At 33.5% G+C, this 25386-nt stretch overlaps 1 long non-coding RNA gene across 1 annotated transcript; it reads right to left on the bottom strand.

The window, feature by feature from the left end:
* Positions 1–11118: 11118 nt before the first annotated feature.
* On the bottom strand, positions 11119–12050 carry LOC109618289 (uncharacterized). The gene is made up of 2 exons (XR_010713251.1): positions 11786–12050; positions 11119–11406 (listed from the first exon to the last, which is right to left on the bottom strand). It is a non-coding gene; the product is annotated as an uncharacterized lncRNA (long non-coding RNA).
* Between the last annotated feature and the right edge of the window lie 13336 nt (positions 12051–25386).

Genomic DNA, 25386 nt, shown 5'->3' on the forward strand with positions numbered 1-25386 from the left:
ACTAGTCCAATAAATTCGGAATCTACGCCAACATTCCCTCGCCCCGTTCGTACTGCACACGACGAATACCAGTTCCAGACGAATCTACGCGGTCACAGGAATGTTGCAGTTTCTAAGAAGATCATAAAACGTAGATCGAAGGAACATGAATTTTCGAGGTGTGGGGAGGAAGAATGATTGACCGTTAACTTTCAGTGGAGTAAGGTATAGCAAGTGATAAGTGCCAAATATGTGTTTGGGAAAATAAACGCGTTTTGTATGGAGAAAAAGTGGCAAAGGATAGGATGGAAGCAAGCTCACTGTTATTGTATGGGGTGGATTTGGAACCTTAGCGAGTATAATTTAATGAAAATCCGTCAAAATTTGAAGGCATGAGAGCGCTTACAAGGTCACAAAGTCCCAAAACTCCAACAAAAAGTATCGACCAATGCTAATTTTCGAACTTGACCAAGATAATAGTGGTATAAACATTTGGTATAAATTTAATGAAAATCCGTCAAAATTTGTAGGCATGAGAGCGCTTACAAAAAAGTGTGATAAATCCGTCACAAAGTTGCATAACTCCAACAAAAAGTATCGACCAATGCTGATTTTCGAACTTGACCAAGGTAATAGTAGTATAAACATTTGGTATAAATTTAATGAAAATCCGTCAAAATTTATAGGTATGAGAGCGCTTACAAGATCAATTTTTTTATAAAACGGAGTCGTTATTGTGGTCAAAGTCCCATAACTCCAACAAAAAGTATCGACCAATGCTGATTTTCGAACTTGACCAAGGTAATAGTAGTATAAACATTTGGTATAAATTTAATGAAAATCCGTCAAAATTTGTAGGTATGAGAGCGCTTACAAGGTCAATTTTTGGATAAAACAGAGACATTATTGTGATCAAAGTCCTAAAACTCCAACAAAAAGTATCGACCAATGCTGATCTTCAAACTTGACCAAAGTATTAGTGGTATAAACATTTGGTATAAATTTAATGAAAATCGGTCAAAATTTGTAGGCATGAGAGCGCTTACAAAAAAGTGTGACGGACGGACACACGGACGCACGGACGGACGCCCGGCATTTCTATGTCCCCGCACCGCGTTGCGGCGGGGGACAAAAAGTTAAAGAACGGAGGATATTCAAACTATACAGTTGATTTCGAAATTAAATACAAAGTTAGTAAAATAATACTTTGTATTTTATCTGTTGTAATTTCAGTCGTCGGGATATAAGCGAGATACAGAGCTAACAATTCGTCGTAATGTAAACAAATCTCAGGTCATTTTTATTTTTTGCATTTTGAATTTTGAGTGTTTAAGTGATTTATACACTTTAAGACCTAAAATGAATGTGAAAAACGCTAAGAACTGTTTATCAGTGCTTTAAACGATATACCAGGTAAAAAAATCTAACTTAGAAAAGAACTACTTGTATATTGGAAAAGTGAACAAAAACAGGGCACGAGTCTTATTTTCATGACAAACAGGGAACACGGTATCTTGCTTATAACTTTCCTACTGATACTCGAATTTTTGTTGATCACTTGGCATGCATTTCCAAAGCATTGTACAGAATAAAAAAATTGACCAAAACCGTGTCCATGCCCCTATAAGTTTGATATCTTTCATGTACGAATTAATTCACATATAAATTAGAACTACATTAAGATAAAGTGTCAAGTCCATAAGATAAAAATTCATGGACACCTTTGGAGAGTTACCCTTATGAAGCGGTTATGTTGACGTGTCGTTACATGACGTTTTGGCCTTTATGGCTAGTCTTCAACACTTCCAGTTGCATTGAACTTCCGGTAAAGCCTTAGAATGATTAACACGTAGTGGTGTCTTTAAAAAATCTAACCATCTGTGATGAAAATTAGGAATTATGCAAATTGAGCTGTTTATTGTTTAGGACTTCATTTCCAAAGGTTAAAAGTAAATACAGCAAATATTGTGAAAGGAAACAAGCCAATTGTGGGCCGAGCTCTGCTCGGACTACGCGAACTGATCTTGAAGGTTCTTGGGCAGACATGCGCGGCATTAATCTAATGATTTTATGTTTTTTGACGATCGTTTAAAAATAGGGAATCGATCAAATCGAGCCCTGTTGAAAAACAAATCCGAGAAACATATCGAACACGAGTCGCACGTTTTTTAACAAAAACGGTCATGATCGAGTACGAGGGTTGTCCTAATATAGCGTAGACAAGTGGCGTTATTCAGTTAATCGAAGACAAAGGAAGATGAAATTTGTGCCACAAAGGGTTCATGAAATTTGCATTCAAATAATGGTTTAAAATCGAATATTGTTTGAGATTAAATTAGTGAAATGAAAGCATGTTAGATCAGAAATTCTACATGCGGCGCTATGTCAAAAACAAAAAGTTAAAATCAACATAATGAATTGAAAATTGGGCGGTAAAGTACTTTTCGAATGAAAAAATTCAAATAAAACATACACCGATATTTGATCATAATTCTATTATTTACTCAGATAATGTTTTGGCTATAACAATACGTTTAACTATTTTATAGCGCGATTTGTGACAAGTTGAAAAGTTAACTGGTAATAAAAGACGCTTTCAGCGTTTAAGTCGGCGCAGTAGTAACTGATACAATTTTGTAAACACCATGAAATAAATCCTAAGCGGCTTTGGAAGTAAATGAAATTAACAAAATCGATGAGAAATGCGTTTTGTGAATAAGTAGTTAAACAACATTGAAAATATTTGATTAAGTATGATGACAATAAGTGGAAAAAAGAAACCCCGAACGATATCAATGGACGTTAAAATGTTGAACGACACATATCGGTAAGACGGACGTTAGACAACAAGTTTGGAGCCGACAGATCGTTTGTACTTAGAAAATATTTAAAAACAAAACAAAACTAGAAATTTATATTGAATGTGCACGCAGAGTACATGTTCAAAGATAATATTTTTTCTGAGACATTTTCGGAAATAAACCGTAAATGTTATCGTGAACGATGTGGGGGTTTAGCAACAACGTAAAACTGGAATTTTTTGACGTCGCACATTGCGCCGCCTGACAAAACTTGTTGTTACTAATTATTTATTTTCTCGAGAAATAAATAAAGTACAGATTTGAACTTTTCAGCATTGTTTGCCAAAGGGTCATTGAAGAAAACATAGAAGTGTAATGAAATTGCAGTGAACAGATTATAAATTATGTGTCCTGTCTACATTATTTTGGGACAACCCTCGTAATTACCTACTCGATTACAATTTTTTTTTCAGATGGACAGTTAAGGAATATAAACAGTCGATAGTGGTACCGACTTTTAAAAAAACTTGATGTTTAAGTTTTGAAATTATAAACGTTTAAAAGTGGGGCGTTTTTGGCCAGTATAGATCTTCGATCATAATAACCTGCTTGTGATAATCTTTCCCGTTTGGAAGACATGAACAGGGCCCAGCCTTTTGTAAAGATACTACCAAAGTGATGCATTTAAGACAGTCATGGCGAAATATGGAAGAGTCTTACAAAGCGAAACATTATTCACATAGTTGAGAAGAAAGTGGTCTAAGAAGTGCCATCAAGAATACAGGCCCCGAAAGAGTGTCACCATGTTTGCATGGAGGAATGCCACGACTGAATAAGGAAATTAAAGTTTAACAAATGAAAACGTTGTGCGAGATGATACGAGAATTATGGATGTTAATTATTTGTTTAAAAAAAAATATTTATGATTTTGACTCAGGTGTTGAATTTTTTTACGATTAAATTCTATTTTTGGCATTTTGAATGTAGAGGTTTGACATTCATTGAGTTGAATTGAAATATTTTTGTAATTAAATGGTTAAGTGATTTAATAACTACATGTTATGGGTTTAGATGTGAGCATAGTTTTTGCTTAAATTGAAATAACTCAGATGTGAAATACATTTCTTGCCTTCCTGTCATTTTATAATTAAACAATTATACAGAGATTATAACCAAACGTTTGATTTTTAGTGCAAATCAAATCTGTTTTCTTTGTTTATTTAAACAAGTATACCTTGGTGTTGTATTAAAAACCTTCTTCGGATATACATGTATTAAAATTTAGGAGACCATGCAGACTCTTTCAATATATCCGTAAGCCGCTTTTGCTGAAAGTTTGATCCCGCAACCGCGAACAAATATTTATTAAATGATCGTTTATTTATAACACTGAAAAGATTACATGGAATTCTACTTCTTGTTAGTTTAATTTAAAAACAATCAGTCAGTTTTTGGTGTTTATTTTTGTTGCGTTCATTGTCGTAAAAAGTTCAATTTCCTTAAAATTTGCAAAAATGTCATTTACGGTTGGATTTTTTCCACAATTTTTAAGTTTACTATTATAACTCTGGACCTGTTTATCAGTGACATCATCTTCCTCCATACTTTCGTCATCACTCTCGTGAATGTTAGCGCTGTTTTGTTCGCGGTATGTCTCCACGATAATTTCGTTCAAGTGTTCAAAAGATAAGGAGTATTTTACTGTGGGGGTTTCGACATTACGTCTAGCATCATTACATCCGTGTAGTTTTCAAAAGTGAATATTATTTTGTTAAAGCAATATTAAAAACACATACTGTGAGAACTTTTCAATTCACAACATGTATATCAGCTGGTCAGCCAGACATAATTACTGTCAATAACCGCGAAGACAGCTGCCATGGATTTCTTCAATATACATTTTATGAAAACAACTCATTCTCACCCCTGGGGACCATCAGTGCCTTCGAAAACAACGATTCTTTAAAAAACAGATTTTATTAATAAAGTTATTTCAATGCAAGAAAGTGAGAGGCAAAAACTGGAGATTTCTGTTCAAATTAAGCTGAATTTCTTAATTCCTTATTTGTCATTTATTCCTTAAGTCACTGCAATTCAAAAAAGTCTCATAATCACAAAACTTAATAGTCAGAATGTTCATTACCACTCAAAGAACTCAATTCCTAAGAATCCAAACTTTCCCCTGGTTCTTCACATTTACCAATAGTTTATTAGTAAAGATGAATGGAAGAGTTTTTGTTGAAAGGCTTGTCTTTTATGCAAAAGAATGTACTGCACTTCCCTGCTAGTGGAAAGACTTCAACTTTTGCCCATTGATGAATGGAACTATTCACAGAATGTTCCAAGAAAAACAAACTTGCGCAAACTGATTGTCGTGCATGTAACACACGGCAGCTTCACAATGGATGTATTTGTCACAGATGAATTTGTAATTCCTATCACTGGAATCCTTACTTCAACTGAACTGTGATTTTCTGTAACTGTATCCGGAAATTGGATCACACCAATACCAAGTTCCATGTAGAATGACTTCATGTGGATTTTCATGCTGTCTGTCAAAAGGACATTTTTCTGTTTGTGTTGCTTTCGGCCTGTGACAGCCGATGAGTCCTCGTCTACTTATCTTTAAGTCTTTTTCTGGTTTCCATCAAAATTGTTCACCAAGTGCATGCACTGGGTTGATTTCCCGCCGAATATCATGTGTACACACCAGTCATATATCTGGGAAAAATGATCACTGGTATTAATTATCATATCAATACATACTTTGGACAAACCTTATCCAAATTGAAAAAAACACACGATAATATATATATATATATATATATATATATATATATATATATATATATATATATATATATATATATATATATATTAGGACGTACAGCATATGTTTCCATCACTGTGGACTCCTCCATTCCCTTTCTAAGACACTGCCGGGTTATCCAAATATTGGCTCGGCCATCTGCCGTACATTGGTCCAAATCGTGCCAGGTCTTCCACTACAAGATGAATTAGATGGATTGTGAGATTCTAGAAGGAAATTTCACATCCTATGTAAAAAAAAGTTGTATTTTCCTTTTGGTTAATATTTTTGTCATATTTAATATTTTAGTAATTCATGTTTTATGATTGCGTGGACCCTGAGGTCCACGCAGAAAATATATAAGCGAGGTTAAACCGGATGCTATAGGGAAAATTCAGCCTGCGCATGAGCTAGCCTGGTTTCTGTGCGTAATGGGTAGCTCAGGGAACCAGGCTAGCACAGGTTTATCTGAATCGGGATCGGAATTCCATGCCATATGCACATATAAATTTAAAGGCGCTGTAATTGTAAAGTTGTCGGTAAACATTACAGAATCAATGTATTTCTTTTAAAGAAATGATTGGCATGTGATATAAACTGTCAGTATTATGAAATAATGCAATGTTATGCCGAAACTACAACATGTATCAAATAGCATGATTTGCAATGTTTTGTTGTTTTCCGAATACACAATCATGTAGCTTAACTTTACTTTCATAGAAGGCGAGGTTAGAGTACTTCCCGATTAAAATTATTAAAGCATTTAAGTATGATTGAATAATTATATGACTGTATATAATAGCTGATTGAATTATTATGTCACTGTATAAAAGTTTAAATCTCAAGAAAAATGCATCAAATTATGAAAATGATTTACACAAAGCTGTCACTGCATAGTTAACAAAGTAGTGCGAACCGTAATGGGTGCGCAAATAGTAGAATTCGTCGAATGCCTGATACTCTACTTGCAATCTTCATTAATATAGATCATAATCAGTTTATGAACCCTTTAAATTCTGAGATTAAAAGTCAACTATACATATACATAATACAACATACAAAAGCAGGGGGCTAGAGTCGGTGGAATCTGTGATAAGTTTAGGGCTTTCACGTTTTCGTTGGAAACACATGCAAATTGTCCACGTATTGCAGTCCTATTTTTAGGAACAGCAACTTGGTAACTACAATTTGAGTGCTAGTTATAAACAAGACACAGAGTTCACAATTCCTTGTTTTGTAAACAATTAAGGCTTGTGACATGTTTTGCTTTACATTAGTAACATATACTAGTAAATGTTCTTTTTCAAGCTTATTTTTCTATCTTCATTTTCACTATTACCAAAAGTCAACAATTCCTAGTGTTTGTCATATTCGTTCATTCATTTTTAGTCAAAATGGTGTCACGAAACTATAATTAACGCCGATTAAAAAATTGATTTAAATGATCTGTTATTAATTTCATTTACAATATTTGCAGAGCTTGATCGCCAAGGAGATTGAAAAATACAACCTGAAGGATTTCAAAGACCCTCATCTGCCAACAGCGATTAAAGACATCATGCTGATGCTTAGAAACTTATTCTAATCACCACAGACAACGGACAATGAGAAGAAAGTGAAAAACAGAATTCTCAATTCACTAAAGAGAAGGCGATATTACTCCAGGAAAAGGTACATAAAACAATCAATCTAAATGTAACTCTGCCATAGAGTATACTGTAATTCTTTTTAGGCTTTTCTATGATTTCATATATTTATGTTTTCAATATGATACTGATTATTTGATTAGTAAAACTGTATACTATTTACAATGTAATATGGAGGTATATCAATTGTGCATATACATTGTACATACGAAATATGAATACAATGTAGTTCTATTTATTAAACTAATACATCTTTTTTTTGCAGTAGATGTGACAACGGCGCATTTGAGGATGATTCAAGCGACAGTGATGTCCCACTTGCAGAAGTGGTAACAAGTGACTTGAACTAAAAGACTAAGTGTTTGCCATATCATCGCATGAATTGTACCTAATTACAAGATGACATATAAATTGTGAAACATGTGCATTTCTTATCTGTTTCCATGATTCCAATTACTGTTGCGAAATTTATTAGATAAATCTACACATTATGTTTTACTGCAGTTATGATTTTAAATATTTTATTGTCAGATTCATGAAGTGCATGCTATTAGACTATACAAAAAAGCTGGTTCCATATTTATTTCACAACAGAAAGTATCAATCTGAAATTGATAGTGCCTACACTCCAATAAATCTTGTTTGCACATAATACACAACCACACCAGTGATTACATAATCTCTTTTCGCTCCAAAGCACACAATATACAATTACTGGTAACATTAAATGGGTGGTTAAAGATATCACAGAGCAATTAACTTATACAGTAGTAATAATTTGATTGTAGCTCAGTATGATTCTAACCGATAGTGGAACTACAGACAAAACAACAGGAGTTATATTAGAATGATGTGTTGTCAGATTAAACTATCAACGATAAATCTAATTCAATCGTTCCTGGTAAGCTTTGTCAATATTCATTTAAAGATTACAATATGTTCATTTCATGTATTATGTTCTCTGTCTAAAAGTAGCTCAGTGTGCGTGTGTGTGTATATATATATATATATATATATATATATATATATATATATATATATATATATATATATATATATATATATATAAGAGGTATTCTCTGGGGTTTTTTTTCTGTTTATTGTATGTATGACAGGTGCCTTCAATACCTAATGAGCTACATGACCCCTTTGGTCAACGAAGAGAGTCATGAAGAGTCTTCTCCATTTGTTTACCCAACAATATCTCAGTATTTATAGGCTAGGCTACATATTACTATGAAATTGTCACAGCAATGTTTTGAAATTTTCTTTGATATGCGCGCACGGATGGCGACCATAACTACAATTATTGCTTTACACATAAGTGTGTATTATCTACCCTTACTTAATTTCTACTTTTTAAGTAGCTCTGATACTGTTAGAAGTAAGTATATGTATTACACATAGAGGTTTCTTCCAATTTTTATACAATCATTTTATCACGTTTATTTTTTTAAAGACTACTCTGTGTGCATGTTAAATGATTTTTAATTGTAATGGAACTGGTCCTTATACCTTTTCTACAGCTTTTTGTCAGACAGAGCGATATAAATGTGAACATAGAAAATACCTAACTTAAAAATTGTGAAGAAATTCTCATTTGCAAGTATTTTCAATATTACAAATGGACGTGCACTGATTAGTTAAAAGTTAAAAACCTCTCTCTGAAACATATACTTTCGCGATTAAGGAGCTAAGCAGGAAACAATCTGAAAACAATAAATATGCATCTCAAGTAGGCTATTTCAACTTACCTTATACACTGTCGTTAACCTGCGATACATCAGCGGGTTTATAATGCGAAATCTCGATCCCCAAGAAATAAACAAAACGCACGAAATAAACCGAAGATCGATCTGAACCTGTTGATCAATATATACAAAATCACAAAACCAAAATTATCTCAATAGTCTTAACAAATTACGTCTGCATTGGATATGATTTTAATTTTGTTTTAAAGCTTCAAAAATATCATTATATATGTTAATGTCATTATATATGCCACATCATAACGTTATGTGTTGGCCTTTAATGTAACTGTTATTAATTTTTATTTTTTTTATTTCAATGAATAATAATTGTTTAAAACTGATTTTTAACTGTACAGGGGATGTCAGTGGTAGGTACAAGGGTTGTCAAGGGCGTACAGTGGGAGTCAGGGGCTTACAGTGGCTCACAGGGGATGTGTAAAGTGGCGCAGAGGGGATAACAGGGTGTACTAGGGATGTGTACAGAGGCACACAGGGTATACAGGGGTACACAGGGGATGTACAGGGGACAACAGTGAAAACACAGTAGGTGTCAGGGGATTTTCATACGGACAGGGGATTTTAAAGTCAGTTGTGTTAGGGTGTTTTCCTTTCATTATTTAACTACTAATACATATTTTTGTAGTATATTTTAATAATTATTTTTGTACAGTATTTACAAAGAGAATTTAGAGAACTGTCAACCTAATAAAATCATTTAGGAATGTATTAAAGCCAATCTATTTCAAATATTCTAACACTTTTACTTTTCCTTTATCAAGTAATCCTACCCACAGTCTCCCCTTGCTATCTACACTTAATCCACATGGCACTTTAAGTCCATGGTTATCAAAACATTTAAGAAAATGTCCGTTTTGATCAAGGATGTGAATACAGAAATTGTTGACATCTGTTACAATTATCTGACCCAAGGAGTCGGTTACAATACATCTGGGACTAAATGGTTTCTTTCTCTTGGCAGGTGTACCGTCGTATCGAAATCGAATACTCCCGATTGTATCAACAACAACGACAATGTCGGCATTTACATCAGAAACACAGACGTCTCCATTGTTGTTTTCTGCCATGATCAAAGTAAAGTTTCCTTTTTTAAAAATCGGAATCCCTTTCTCATCTCTTTCAATGTTCAGCGCAATGGTTTGACCCTTATATTTAATTATTTTATTTCTGTCAACACATGAAACATGAACCAGAATGTCTCCTGATCTTGTACAGCAGAGGCTATATGGATCCCATCCTTTTGGTAATGTGATGAATATCTCTGTCTGTCCATGTCTAACAATGTTCACTGTTCTACTATCACAGTCACTGTATAGCAGTTCACCAAGACAATTTACCGCGATTCCACTAGGCATAACACAACATGCGGTGGTAAACGTTTCGAGAACGGATCCACGTATGTCAATACGTGTAATGTTTTTGCCGTTACCTGTAATAAAAGCCTCATCTTTACCAACACAGACCACTCTGTATAAAGGTTTACATCTTGTAGGAATGGTAAGGATAACACTTGCTTTGTTTGATATTTCTCTTGTTGACAAAAATGTCATTCCAGTTGAAAGACTACACTGTGATGATTCTGTAAGTGTTGCTTGTATCTCTCCATATTGAATACTCAGTTCGCTTCCTTCGATAATGTTTGATTTCAGACAAGGAAGTTGGACATCATAATTATTTGATATATCTCCTTGTTCCTTCATAGTTGATACGAAGTTAGCAACTTCATACGGGTTGGTCGAGCTAAGGAATCGTTTGTTTATTTTAACCTTTTGATTCGTTTCTTGAATCAGGTTCCTAATTCTTGTTTGGTGCGTTGTAAGAGCAGCTAGTTTGTAGTCCTTAATAAATTGAGTAAAGGAGCCAATTTTGTTAAAAATAGTGTCTACTTCTTGATGCCAAATGCTTCTAAGCCTTTCTCTTTCATATTCTGTTTCAGCACATTCTGTACTAACTTTAGATATTTGTTTTTCAATATCAGCGTTTGATGTCTGGTATTTTGGGATGATTTTAAATTCATATTCTTCTATTTCCTTATTAATATCCCGTTTCTTTGCCTCAACAACTTTTACGAGTTCTAATTTAGTGTGACCCTGGTGAACGCTTGACAGAATGCATATCGTGCAAATAGCTGTATGACATGTTTCACATTTCGTCTCGCAATATTGGCCAGGATGAAACTCGCATTCAAGAAACGCCAACCTTATCTTCCTGTTCTTGAAAGCTACAATGTCATGCGACAGGGACGGAAGGCTGTCCACGTGACTCTTTATGCAGTTGATACATAAAATAATCTGACAGTTGTTACAAAATTGTTGCGATGGCATGCCACAAATCTCACATTTGATTGCCTCTTGTGCAAGAGTTGAAGACGCCATTATTGTCTTTTTATCTCAAAAGCTTGTCTGAAATAGGATAAATAAAAGTCATATGTCAGTTCCTCTGGCTTCGTATATGCTAAATATTTCCAAGAAAGTTGGTCATGTGACTATCGATGTCTCTCGGGAACATGACATCAGATCAAAAATAACTTGAAAAATGTTTTTTGTTTTAAAAAAAACACTCATTGCCTTAGATATATTTAGATACGTTCTATGAAAATTTAAATACAAACTCATCTATACCTGTAAAATAAATTAAATTTCTCCAAATAAAATGTTTACATGTGTATGAATATAACGCATAGAAATGGATCCATAAAAAAGCAAAAACAATGAAATAAAGTCAACATTGAGTAAATGAAAACAACGCCATTAAATATGTGAATGAGAATAAATGTTTTACCTAAATGGTCAGTTGGTTTGGAATTATTCATGTGCTTACCGGTATGTCTATTCTATCGAGTTGAAATCCGACTGAATTGAAGTCCTTCCGTCCTGGTTAAATCGAACATGTATTTGCATATGCTACCATTACAATGGGAAGTTTTAATTTCATTTTCATCTCAGTTTCATTTTTCATGAATAATAAAAATATATTCCATGTTTTGAGTATCAAATACTTAACATCCAATTAACTTCAATATTATATTAATATTACACACATGTTGTTAACCATCCATTTCCTTGTTAAAAAGGAAGAATGTTTAGTGATGGCATATTTTAAAAGTTCCTTCTCGTAATATTGGATTTTAAACAGGTGTCCGTTAAACAATTTATATGACCTGATTTGTAAACGCTGATCAGTCAGATTTTTGACAAATTGATATTTTTCGTTTGTAATAAATAGCAATGTTATCAATAGCTTGAGTACTGAAAGGCCGCAGTTTGCAGTATCATTTTATATTTTAATACTAGTTAGTTCAATATGTCGCTGTTAAGCATCTTGAAAAAAATATTATTTTTGAAATTGACTGTAAAATGTGTTGTGAAGACTATAGTTAAAAGTTCATTTTGATTTTTTGAAAACTCTTTTACCTAAAAAAAAAAAACCACCCGACACATCTCGTCGATCGTTGTAGGGTATATGCCGATGTTTGCCTTACGCTTTAAAAATGTAGAACAACTTTATCTCTTTCGTGTAACAAGATATCTTTCGTGTAGTAAAACAGCCTTTTGGTTTTCGTTTCCATATCGTTCCATTAGCAACATTCATTTATTAAGGTAACAAACTACACCAAGTCTCATATCTTTAATACACTAAAGGAGTTGTTTTATGAAATTTTATTGATCAATTTGAATAAATGTTATGTATTATATATATGTATGTCAGGATGTAAGTAAGAACAAACCGCCCTATACGTTATATTTACTGGTTTGGGTGTTTTATCTTGAAATCTTACTGCCTAATATTTAGCACATCAACTATATATTCATATGCATATTCAAACATGTACAGCTCTTTCTGAAATTTTGAATTTATGTATGAAGTGAAAGTCAATTTGGTACAAATCTATTTTATTCAAATAATGCAAAGTAATCATGATACATGTACGAACATGCACTATGATTACAGAATTCTACAGGTGTGTACTAGGACCCCACTCCTTTCAAATGCCATGTTTAGAATACATGTATGATGTGTAATTAATACAAAATAAGAAATTCCTTTATAGCAAAGTAACGAATAAGAATTCAAAACAGTTTTATACTGTAGGCACAGATCTAGCAAAATAATTATATAATACTAGTTCTACAAATTTACTGATGTGCATTTATACAATTGGCAGAAAAGTTACATGTACAAATGTTTTGAAAAAAGGTCAACTTTACATTTCCTATAATGAAACATACCATTATAATCTTATAATTATTATACTATTATATACTATTATAATAGTTGGGCTGCACCTTCCATTCTCAACATCTTTCAGACTATATGCATCTTATGAAAATTGAAAGCACTCTGTTGACGCGGATGGTAAGCAGACGACAGTACAGTTTGAAGAAATAAACGCATTTAGTCACATATTTCCAATTTAATGAAGTAGAACTCAAATTTGTTATCTAAAGGAATGAATTAAATGATAACTTAACGTATTGCTGTATGTCAATCAAAATAATTTTTACAGCCAATGAAATAATTGCGCCGATTTACTCCGGAGCTGTACGCTGTTGCTCCGCCAAATGCTCCGACAAACAAAGTAAACATAGCAATGGACATTATTGCCATGTAGAAAAAATGCTGAAAAAATGTAGCTGAGGAATATGCAACACGGATAGTAGGTATCCCGTGAGATTAACTGGTGGGATTAAATTCATCCCTTTTCCCAAACCGGCAGCTAATATTGAAAAATGTAAACGGTGGATACTCTCGTGTGGCACACTATAGCATAATAACTTAATGAGGAAGTTCTTCGAGATAGAAATAAACCAAAGCACTTTTATGCGCGTAGCAAGATAAAATATTAAATTCAGCTTGGATCATATAAATTCCTGATTTGTTTATAGACATTTCTTTCGTGTTGGTACATACAGACTCTAGAGTTTAATCTGTATAGAGTATACATACATTGAATCGGAGAGATATAAAACAGTATAGTATAAACCTCCCTGATTCAATCAAGAACGCAAAAAAGGAACAAACTAATGACTAATATGTATATTTACAGTCATTTCATGCATACTAGTATCTTTAACAACTTTATGCTATGGTATGCAGTTTTTATTATATGCTATGAGATTTGTATGCTATGCTATGAGAAATTGAAATGAAGGGCTCAATGATATGGTATGCTATGCTATGAGATTTGAACAAAAACACCTCCATACACAGAAGAGTTCCACAACTTTCGAAGTAAAACAAGCATTCTGAGAGTAGTGCATAAGCAATACACGTCCCCTACCGGTTTGTATAATATTCTATGAAAGCTTCGAAACATACATCTATTTCAAAACTATTATAACGAGATGTTTTGCTTTAATCAGAGATAAAGAACAGAGGAAATTCAAACTACATAGTTGATATAGAAATTAGATGAAAAATGGGTAAAATATTACTCTGTATTTAATCTCATGTAATTTCGCCAAGTCAATTAAGTATTTGCTGGTATAAATTTGTGAAAACAATGCACTGTTATGCAGCGTATCAATTCTGACCGTCTTCTGTACTCCAAATCAACAGACCAACCCAATAACGAACGCCACTGTAATAATAATACAAAAAACCCTGTCGATAAGATTTACAACACAATGCTTGACACTATTATATCACATAACTTATTTGTTTGTTAAAAAATATATAAAAGGAATAGTATAAGTAAAGCACGATATTGTTACTGACTATATACTTTCCTCGTTTATTCAATACACACCGAACCCGATAACGATCCCGAACATTAAAAAATTGGAATTAAAAAAAAATTTAATATTCTCGGAAATATGTCAACCAGACGCTCCGAAGTGTAAACTGGATGGTTTGACATTTTGAAGCTAAAGAAAGCAAGTGTGGAAAACTGAAGTGGGACAGACGGACGGACGAACGCAGAGGAAAGCTATAGTCCCCTACGGTGAAACTGGTAGGGGACTAATAAGAAGCCAAAGTTTACCAAAAAACAGCAATGAGAGCGTTAATTTTTCAAATATAAACAAAAAACGAGTTAAAATAATGGTGTATGTTATGCTATGGTATGATATGCCAAATGAGATTCTATGAGATTGTGAGCTATGGTATGATATTTCAATGCTATGCTATGAGATTGTAATGCTATGCTATGGTGTATGGTGTTAAAGATATGCTTGAACTGAATTAAATGTAAAACAATATATTCATACTTATATTTTATTCTAGACAGTATAATCAGCTAATATCCATTTAATATTTTATGAAATTTAATCATTTGTAGCACTTCATTGATGGGGAACCATCTGAAAAGTTCCAAGACCCTGTATCAGCATTACCCCATAATATTACTACACCAAGTCGCCCAGCACCAAAACGACGACATGCATTTGAGGACATTTCCCAAAAAGAGTCCGAGAAAAAAAGCAAGAATGTTTTTATATATTTCATGTACATGTATATTTGACAAATCACACACAGAATATGTGAAACAGAAACTGATAAGTAATAAACAATTTAACTCAATTTTAACACATGATTTCAGCAGATAAAAATCAACAAAACGGTATTGAAAAAGAGGTAGAAACAACCTGTGATACCCAGGAAAGGGCAGATAGATTCCAAGGTAACAATATTAATCTTGATTCTTAGATTGAAAGGGCTTAAAGTAATTGTAGTAAACCTGACTCATTTTCTTAACAACATACTCATTGTATGTATACATGGATAAATTCTTTCAATATTTAATTCTTGTATTGTAAAAGTAATAATTAAGTCACAGAATGGAACACCTGTTATCAAAAGCTGACCTTGTACCTGATACAAATGACAATGATTTCTTTTAAGAATGTATTTGAAACCTGATCTTTCTAAAAATAAACTTGCTTTTCACAAGCCCCCCCCCCTCTTCCCCCCCCCCCCCCGCTCATAACTCTCACTTAATATGGGCATTTTTATTTCAAAGATACCGTTACAGAATTCTCACAAAATTTTGCATCAGATGTTGCACCCAAAAAAGAAAATAGTGGATTTATGACCAATCCAATTTTTATATAATTTGTTTAGCAGATTTTTTATTTGAAGCAGGCGCTGATGTAGATGGGTTTTTTTTTTTATCAAAGGTGTTTTTTATGAATTTTTCAGTTATTTCTCTTTTGTTATTCACAATTGGACCAACATTTGATGCTGTTATTCTTCCTGCTCTTTGTAAAAACCGTGTAGGACTTGCTGCCAGTACTCAGTATTGTTTCCTTCTCAATCTCCATTGCTCTCTCTTGGGAAACCTTCAAGTCTTTCCAATGATCCCTGCTTCTGATTGCATGATAATATAACATAAAATAAGGCTTCGGAAATGTAATATTTAACAGTTTGACAAAACTTCGTTATTTAAATATATTCTCATTGTGAACCACTTCAATTGTTTTGAATTAACGAGGCCGGGTCTAATTTGTTCTGCCTTAGATTTTTTAATGAAATTTCTTTCATAAGTTTCTACTGAAATAAATATCATTTTAAAACAAAAAAATCAGACATTTACCACATTTCTTGTTTAGGGGGGTCATCTCAAAGTTTGTTAATTTTAAACATAGGATCCTATGGAAATTTGCTTGAAATGTGTCAATTTTGCACATTTTTTCAAAATTCTGCCCTAGGGATTTTTTCCATGTACTACATATGAAGGTCATTGCTAGAAGACATCAAATGGTCAAATAAAGAAAAACTCTGACCTCCTGATTTGTTCCAGGGGTCTTATCAAAGTTTTATTTGTATTCCCAATTTCTCATCACTTGTCGGACAATGGCTAATTTTTATTTGAAAAAGGCGAAAATTTTTACCCTCATAGTGTTATTTAAACATTCATACATATTTCAGTAATAAATCATACTATATATATATATATATATATATATATATATATATATATATATATATATATATATATATATATATATATATATATATATAGGGTCATTCAAGACCAGTAAAATATATATATATATATATATATATATATATATATATATATATATATATATATATATATATATATATATATATATATAGGGTCATTCAAGACCAGTAAAATAGGACATTCATTAGTGTACCCTTTCAATATGGATAGTGCAAATGGGCATCATGAGCTGCAGACACAAACATGCAGACGCAACAGGGACAACAGACAGAGTTAAACAAATCCAACGAAGGGGATTCAGTTTAAAGTGCAAAATGAAAAAGAACTATCTTGGTTCCATTTCCTGTTCTAATTTGATATCATTCGCGGTGCATCCTTGGACTACATGTTTTGCGTCCTACTTGGGGTTACGAAAATGGTGTGGACATTATGGTTCGATAAATCTCACCATAATGAGGATTCGAGGAATTTAACTTAATGGCTTATTCTATGCACATGCAAGGTGCCTGTTTCAGAACATAGTCAAATTTAACGGTTTCCATGGATGTTCTTAATCTTGAATACTTGGGAAAACATTCAAGAACAGTGAAAGAGGACATTCATTAGTGTACCCTTTCAATATGGATAGTGCCAATGGACATCATGAGCTGCCGATACAAACATGCAGACGCAGCAGGGACAACAGACAGAGTTGAACAAAACCAACGGAATGGGTTCAGTTTATAGGGCAAAAGGACTCGCTTGGTTCCATTTCATGCCCCAATTTGATATTATTCGCGGTGCATCCTTGGACTACATGTTTTGTGTCCTACTTGGGGTTACGAAAATGGTGATGACATTATGGTTCGATAAATCTCACCGTAATGAGCCATTAATATTTGAAGTAGACAGTGGGTTCATGCAGGTAAAATCACCGAGCTTCATCTCAAGACTTTCCCGTTCACTGTCAGAAGTAGCCCATGACAAAGCAGCAGAATTGAAGATCTTTCGTCTCTTCTACAGTCTCCCCTGTTCCTTTGGTGTCCTGCCAGATGACCCATCACTCTTCTTGTGCATACAGTCTACAAAGGACTGCTGAGGATATTCAAGACGCAAGGAAGAAAATGATAGAGTTTGTCTTAAATCTGCCAGTCTTTTATAGAAAGAGGTACATGTACTTGACCTCAAATATTCATTTACTTTAACATGTTTCTACTTTGAAGACTTCAATGATGAACTACGACGTCTTTTTCATGGAACCCAAAGCATTGAGACCCAGGTAGCCTTTGCTGTGTGTGTTTACCAAAAGCTCCCACAAATGTCAGGAAGACCTCTTGAAGAAAATGATGGAAAAGAAAACAAAATCCACAAAGGAAGTGATCGGAGACATTATTCCTGTTGTTGTGGTATATTACAGTGGGCGTTTGACAGAAAAACCTGTTGGGCAATGGGAAATCGTGTCTTTTTTTTCATCGCGTATGTGTTGGAAATCAACTAAACCAGACTAAACAATGCAAAACAACAAGACGGAACATCACAATCATAAGATATTGCAACATGAATGTTGGACAAGTAGAACATTTCATCATAGTGGAAACCAAGTGTACCCCACGCTGCGCCGGTTCCTGCAGCAAGTATTTGTTATGTGCAATTATAAATGTGATAAACATTGTGGCAGGTTATAGCATATGTGACGAGGAGCATCACCCATATGCAAATGGTGCCATTGCAATCACAAACTGGAAAATTAGCAGTGATTCTGATGTTTGTGTTTGTGCAAGTGTGCATGTGTACATGAGGACTTATACTTCGTACATGAGGACTTACACTTCGTGTCAGTGCTGTCAAATAGAATAAAAAAAGTTGGCGTGCCATGTAAAACTTCCCATGTGGGAGTTTTACTTTTGATGATTTAAATCATTTATATATTTTTGAAAGATGTATGCCTCTTACTGTTAAATTGTTTTTAATTAGAGGAAAAAACGCATCCTTCTCATTTTTTAACTGCTGTGCAGTTCATATGGTTCAGAAAACGAATTTATGATCTAGTTCATTGTAAATATCTAGCTTGGGATTTTATTTTTACAGCAGTATTTTTACTCAGTTAATGTATGCATCGATTACTTTTGAAATTTTGATTTTCTTTGAATTTTTTATATTGAAGTTTTTTTTTAAATTACAAAACTATTGTCCTACTTATTCAGAGAATGCTTAAACATAGATAAAACAGACTGAGATACTGTTTAGATTTTTTTTTGTCCTCTTTTGATAAGTTGGATTAGTTTATGTTATACTACATGTAACATGCTGGATTCGTTTTGGGCAGATATATTGGAGAAAACACGAGATTAATATGCGCGTAGGACTTGTTGAACTATAATGATATATGTAATATTCCCGCAGTCCTAGCTATGGTTGATTTTTTAAAAAAATTAAAAAAAAAAAGCCTTGACTTTGTGTCCTGGAAATTCATTAATGAAGACCTATCCTACTTCAATTTTGTCCGTCAATTTCAAACAAGATATCTGTGAGCCAATGCTCACTAGTGATACCCTCGCTCTGATGTGAATATGCAAAATAAGCAAAGTCGACATTTAACAGAAAGCTGGCATTCGATTGGTACAGAAATATATCCCACAATATAGCATGCCTAAACAAACACTGTGTAAAAATTTCAAGTATCTCCGAAAAATAGCTGATGAGAAATCTTTGACGAAAATTTGTTTGAAAATTTTGGCAAAAAATAAACCAAGTCATTATTTAACAGGAAGTTGACGTCCGATTGATACAAAAATATATCCCACAATATGGCATGCCAAAACAAATAGTGTGTTAAAATTTCAAGCATCTGCGATAAATAGCTGCTGAGAAATCTTTGACGAAAATTTGTTTTAAAATGTTGGCTAAAAATAAACAAAGTCGTCATTTAACAGGAAGTTGACACCCGATTGGTACAGAAATATATCCCACGATATGGCATGCCTATACAAATATTGTGTTAAAATTTCAAGCATCTGCGATAAATAGTTGCTGAGAAATCTTTGACGAAAATTTGTTTGAAAATTTGGTTAAAAAAATAAGCAAAGTCGTCATTTAACAGGAAGTTGACGTCTGATTGGTACAAAAATATATCCCACAATATGGCATGCCTAAACAAATAGTGTGTTAAAATTTCAAGCATCTGCAATAAATAGTTGCTGAGAATTCTTTGACGGAAATTTGTTTGAAAATTTTGGCAAAAAATAAACAAAGTCGTCATTTAACAGGAAGTTGACGTCGGATTGGTACAAAAATACATCCCACGATATGGCATGCCTTAAAAAACACTGTGTACAAATTTCAAGCATCTGCGATAAACAGTTGCTTAGAATTCTTTGACGGAAATTTGTTTGAAAAGTTTTGCTAAAAATAAACAAAGTCGTCATTTAACAGGAAGTTGACGTCTGATTGGTATAAAAATATATCCCACAATATGGCATGCCTATACAAATACTGTGTAAAAATGTCAAGCATCTGCAATAAACAGTTGCTGAGAAATCTTTGACGAAAATTTGTTTGAAAATTTTGGCTAAAAAATAAGCAAAGTCGTCATTTAACAGGAAGTTGACCTCTGATTGGTACAAAAATATATCCCACAATATGGCATGCCTTAACAAACACTGTGTTAAATTTTCAAGCATCTGCAATAAATAGTTGCTGAGAAATCTTTGACGAAAATTTGTTTAAAAATTTTGGTTAAAAAATAAGCAAAGTCGTCATTTAACAGGAAGTTGACGTCCGATTGGTACAAAAATATATCCCACGATATGGCATGCCTTAACAAACACTGTGTTAAAATTTCAAGCATCTGCGACAAATAGTTGCTGAGATAAATGCGACAGAAATTTTTGTTACGGACAGACAGACGGACAGACGGACGGACAGACAGACACACAAGGGTAAAACAGTATACCCCCTCTCCTTCGGAGCGGGGGTATAATTAAGTTAAACTTTCCAATCAGGTATCTTATCTATTTTTTAAATCAGTAAAAGGCTATAAATAAGGAGAGCCATTTCTCTATACATTTATTTGTTATGTGCTGAAATACTGTCAATAAGTATAAAATATATATAACAAGATATTAAAGGTATGGACAAAAATAATAATGAATATATACATGTATCACAGTATGCTGATGATACAGTTATAATTCTTGATGGAACAGAAAAGTCATTAATGCAACAGAGTTAGAAAAGTTTTATATGTCAGGGCTTAAAATTGATACGGTCAAAACCCAGATTGTAATGATAAGAAGTAAAAAATACTCAAAAGACCAAATCTGTTCAGAAACTTATTTCGAATGGACAACTGTAAACTTTTTGGTATTCACTATGATATGGAAACAATATGCCACCTAATGTGGAATTGCCCATTTTTAAGACAGCTTCCTATTAACTTCATAAACTTATATTACACAAAAAAATAAAGATATTGAACTGAACCAAGATACTTTCATATTTGAAAAATACAAAACTAAAAAGAATATTAGACATAACAATATTTTTTTTATGTTAATTAAGCAATACAAATACAGATACAGAGACTTTAAAAGTAACTGATCAGTCCTTGGAGCATTATACGAGACAGAATGATTACCTGACGTAACCGAGCAGTCAAGGAAAATAAAGGTGTACTGTGTATCTGATGACTTTATTTTTATTTTGAATATATAGGCATTGACCTACCAAATAATACATAATATGAGAAAACTGACAAAATGAAAGAAAATGCATTAGCTATAAGTTACCACAAATACATTATACGTTTCATAAAAAATCAATTACAGTGCGTACTGTAAAGAAAGCTACTTTGAACTTTACATACACACTCCAAGTATTGTGACTTTAATTGCAAAAATACACTTTAGTATGGACAATGCAATTAAAATAAAACCAGAGACTAAACATTTACACTGATAAGTAAAACATAAGTTTATAGGTAAATTTACATACCATAAGATGCCACAGATATCAACTGGATGGTATTTTGTTGAAACTGTATACTGCTCTAACTTAATTAGAATTATAGGTAACTTATTTATACACTTAGCTTCAATATAATTGGTTAATATTATGAACCAATGAAATTTACAGATAGGAGGAACTCAATTTACTTGCACAGTAGAACTTTGACTGATATAATTTTAAGATTCTATTGAACAAAACGAAAAATAGAAAATACAAAAAGAATAAATACACATAGACATATTACTCTACTATTACATACTCCCCCGGAACTTTATCAATCTGTCCTCAGATTACACAATTTAATACTAGTATCAAATAAATACACATAGAATATACAATCGAATAAATAAGAACTCAGCATCAATTGAACACTGTTGTATTCACAAACACATGCTTTACTAAATAATCTGTTTTATTTCGGCTCTGTTCACAGTTCTTTTTTCAGAATCATCATTTTACGCTTTAACTGTGTACACTAAATGGAACGGTTTGTCAGTTATGACGTAACCTTTCGGCTTTTACTTATATTGGATCTTATCAGGACCTTTGCCCCCCCCCCCCCCCCCCCCCCCCGTTTCTACCATACAGTTGACCACCGATTTCAATTTCTTCTTCAATTCTCCCGGTATCGTTTCTTCTCTTATGGTCGTCTGCATTTCTGTTGATTTCCTCTTTTGCCTTGTTATACGCGAACGCCAACTTTTTGGAATGCAGTTCTATCCATCGGTCGATGTTGATATTGTTGAACTGAGTACTATTTCTTCCAAGCATGAAATCAATAGGTAAGTTGGGATGTCTTCAAAACATGAGAAAATAAGGTGAGTATCTCGTAGATGCATGAGGTGTTACGTTGTACGAAAACACAAGTTCTCTGATATATTCCGACCACTTTCTTGTCCTAGCAGGTGGTAACGACCGTAGTAAGTCATGCAGGGTCCTATTGAAACGCTCGCACTGGCCGTTGCCTTGAGGATGGTAAGGCGTTGTTCTCGTCTTCTTCACCTTGTAGAGATTTCATAGTTGTTTTATTTTTTCCGCTTCAAAACATTTTCCCTGGTCTGAATGGATACGCTTACATATTCCGAATTTGAAGAAAAGTTCACTCACTAAAACTTTAGCCACCGTCTGCGCCGTCTCATCTCTTGTTGGTACACCGATCGTCCATTTCGTGAATATATCCGTTATCACTAACATATTCTCCAGTCCTTGGACTTTCCCCAACATAGAAAAGTCTATTGCTACACATTCTAATGGTTCAGATGCTGTTAAATGTCCCATGTTGGTATGCACTTTTGGAGGAGGAATCTTCGAAACTGCGCAACGATTACACTGTTTACAATAGTTCTTTATTTCCGCAAATATTTTGGGCCAGTAACATCTCATTCGAATGGCGTTAAACGTTCGTTCAATGCCTTGGTGTCCTAGTTCATCATAAAGACTCTGTAAAACGAATTCCTTCAAACACTCTGGTAATAGAATCTGTGTAAGTTCTCCAAGTTTTGGATTTTTGATCTCTCTGTACAATATCCCATCTCTCACTGTAATGTGCTTTAGCTGTCTTATAAGAATATGAACACTTTTACTTTGCCTCCTTGCAAAACTAACTTTCGGAACTGTGTTTGTTTTTATAAACACTTTACACACGCTAATTAATTTATCTTTTGACTGCATCTCGGCTAATTTCCATAGAATAAGTTGGAAAGGTATTCACAAAAGAAACATCAGAAGATTCAATAAATATAATCGAGTTTTGTGCTGATTTAATTTCCGGAGGAATTATAGATCCCTGAATGCACTCACAAAGAATATCACTAGCTAGACGAGATAACACATCAGCGTTCACATTCTGCTTTCCAGGTCTGTATTTAGTTTCAAAGTCGAACTCCGTAAGTTGTGAAGCCCACTTCTGCTCATACGCACCGAGCTTCGATGTTGAAAGATACTTTAACGGATTATTATCTGTTATCACGGTGAATTTATTTCCAAGAAGATAATCTCTAAACTTTTCCGTGACACCCCATTTCAGGGCCAATAACTCTAACTGCAGACTGCTCATATTCTTTGCCGTCCTCTCATTTGATCGAAGACTTCGGCTAGCGTATGCGATCACAACCACCCGTCCGTTTTGATTATGCGACCATACGGCTCCAAGTCCGTGTGCGCTTGCATCCGTTTCCACCACAAAAGGTAAGGTAAAATCCGCATATTCGAGTAACGGGGCTGTCGACAACACTTTCTTTAGCTCTTCAAAGGAACCTTGACACTGTTTAGACCACTTACATGTATCGCAGCACAGTTAAGGCTGTCAATAAACTCCGTTCAGGCCAAAAAGTACGGGAAATGTGCATTATGACATCACAGTATATTACAAACCTCGAAAGTACTTATTAATCTATTTATTAGCAAAACTAACTTATACTAATCTTTTAATTGAAAACAACAAATGCTATTACTTACAATTTTGATGTCCGTAATATCGTACACACTAAAAAATAAGCGAGATTTCGTTCTTGCTGTACTACAAAATATGACGTCATATGCTTCAAAATGACGCATTAAGTTAAGTCGTTGAAGGCTCTCATGCAGTTTTATAGCGAAGAAAAATAAATGTCATAGATTAACAGAAAATTATAAATGGATATTTTGTTTAACATTATTTTTAGTAGAATGCTACCTATATAGTCTTATTTTCATTTTGTTAAAAGTATGCATCGTATAAAGAGGTAACCTCGGTTTTGTATAAAATATCGTATATCTTAAAGCTGAGTACCTAAATAAATCACTTAATTGCAAGGGCATACACTTACCTGATCCTGACAAACTTTTACATGTGAATTTCAAATATGCTATGTAACTTAAAAACTTCTACGATCCTTGTAAAATCTTACAAATTAATTATTTTTTAATGAAATTAACCCTGTGACCTTCAAAATTTTTTCAACATATTCATTATAAATTACGGTTTCTACTAACAAATATTCTTATCTTATAAAGTTCGCACCGTTTTTCAAAATCTACGATATGACATCAAGTTATTTTATTATTCAGTTTTGAATTTTGACATGATTATGCCCTTGCAATATTGAATTTTTTAAATGACCTCAAACCCACAAATACATCTGCTTGTACCATGCGACTGCAATATCACGTGACCACTATGAACATAAAATATTGTACTGTTATATTTATATTTTAGAAATATATTGCATTTAAGTCTGTAACTGTTATTGATTTTAAAAAAGACATGCCAGTTAAACTAAAGTATACGTGTTTTCATCACAAAAATTTGCCGATATTTTTATTGGCCGCCTTAACTGTACTGCGATCTCCAAATTTGGTTTTGGGGTGTTTCATCTTGTTGTTAGATATTTCTATAATAAAGGTGCGGCAATCTGAGAAAAATGGCGAATGAAACGACGATAGTATCATGCAAATCCCAAAAACGATTTCACTTCTTTCGCTGTTGCAGGTACTTTCCAATTGATAA

This window comes from Magallana gigas, chromosome 4 (genome assembly GCF_963853765.1).
Source record: "Magallana gigas chromosome 4, xbMagGiga1.1, whole genome shotgun sequence".
NCBI classification, from domain to species: Eukaryota; Metazoa; Mollusca; class Bivalvia; order Ostreida; family Ostreidae; genus Magallana; species Magallana gigas.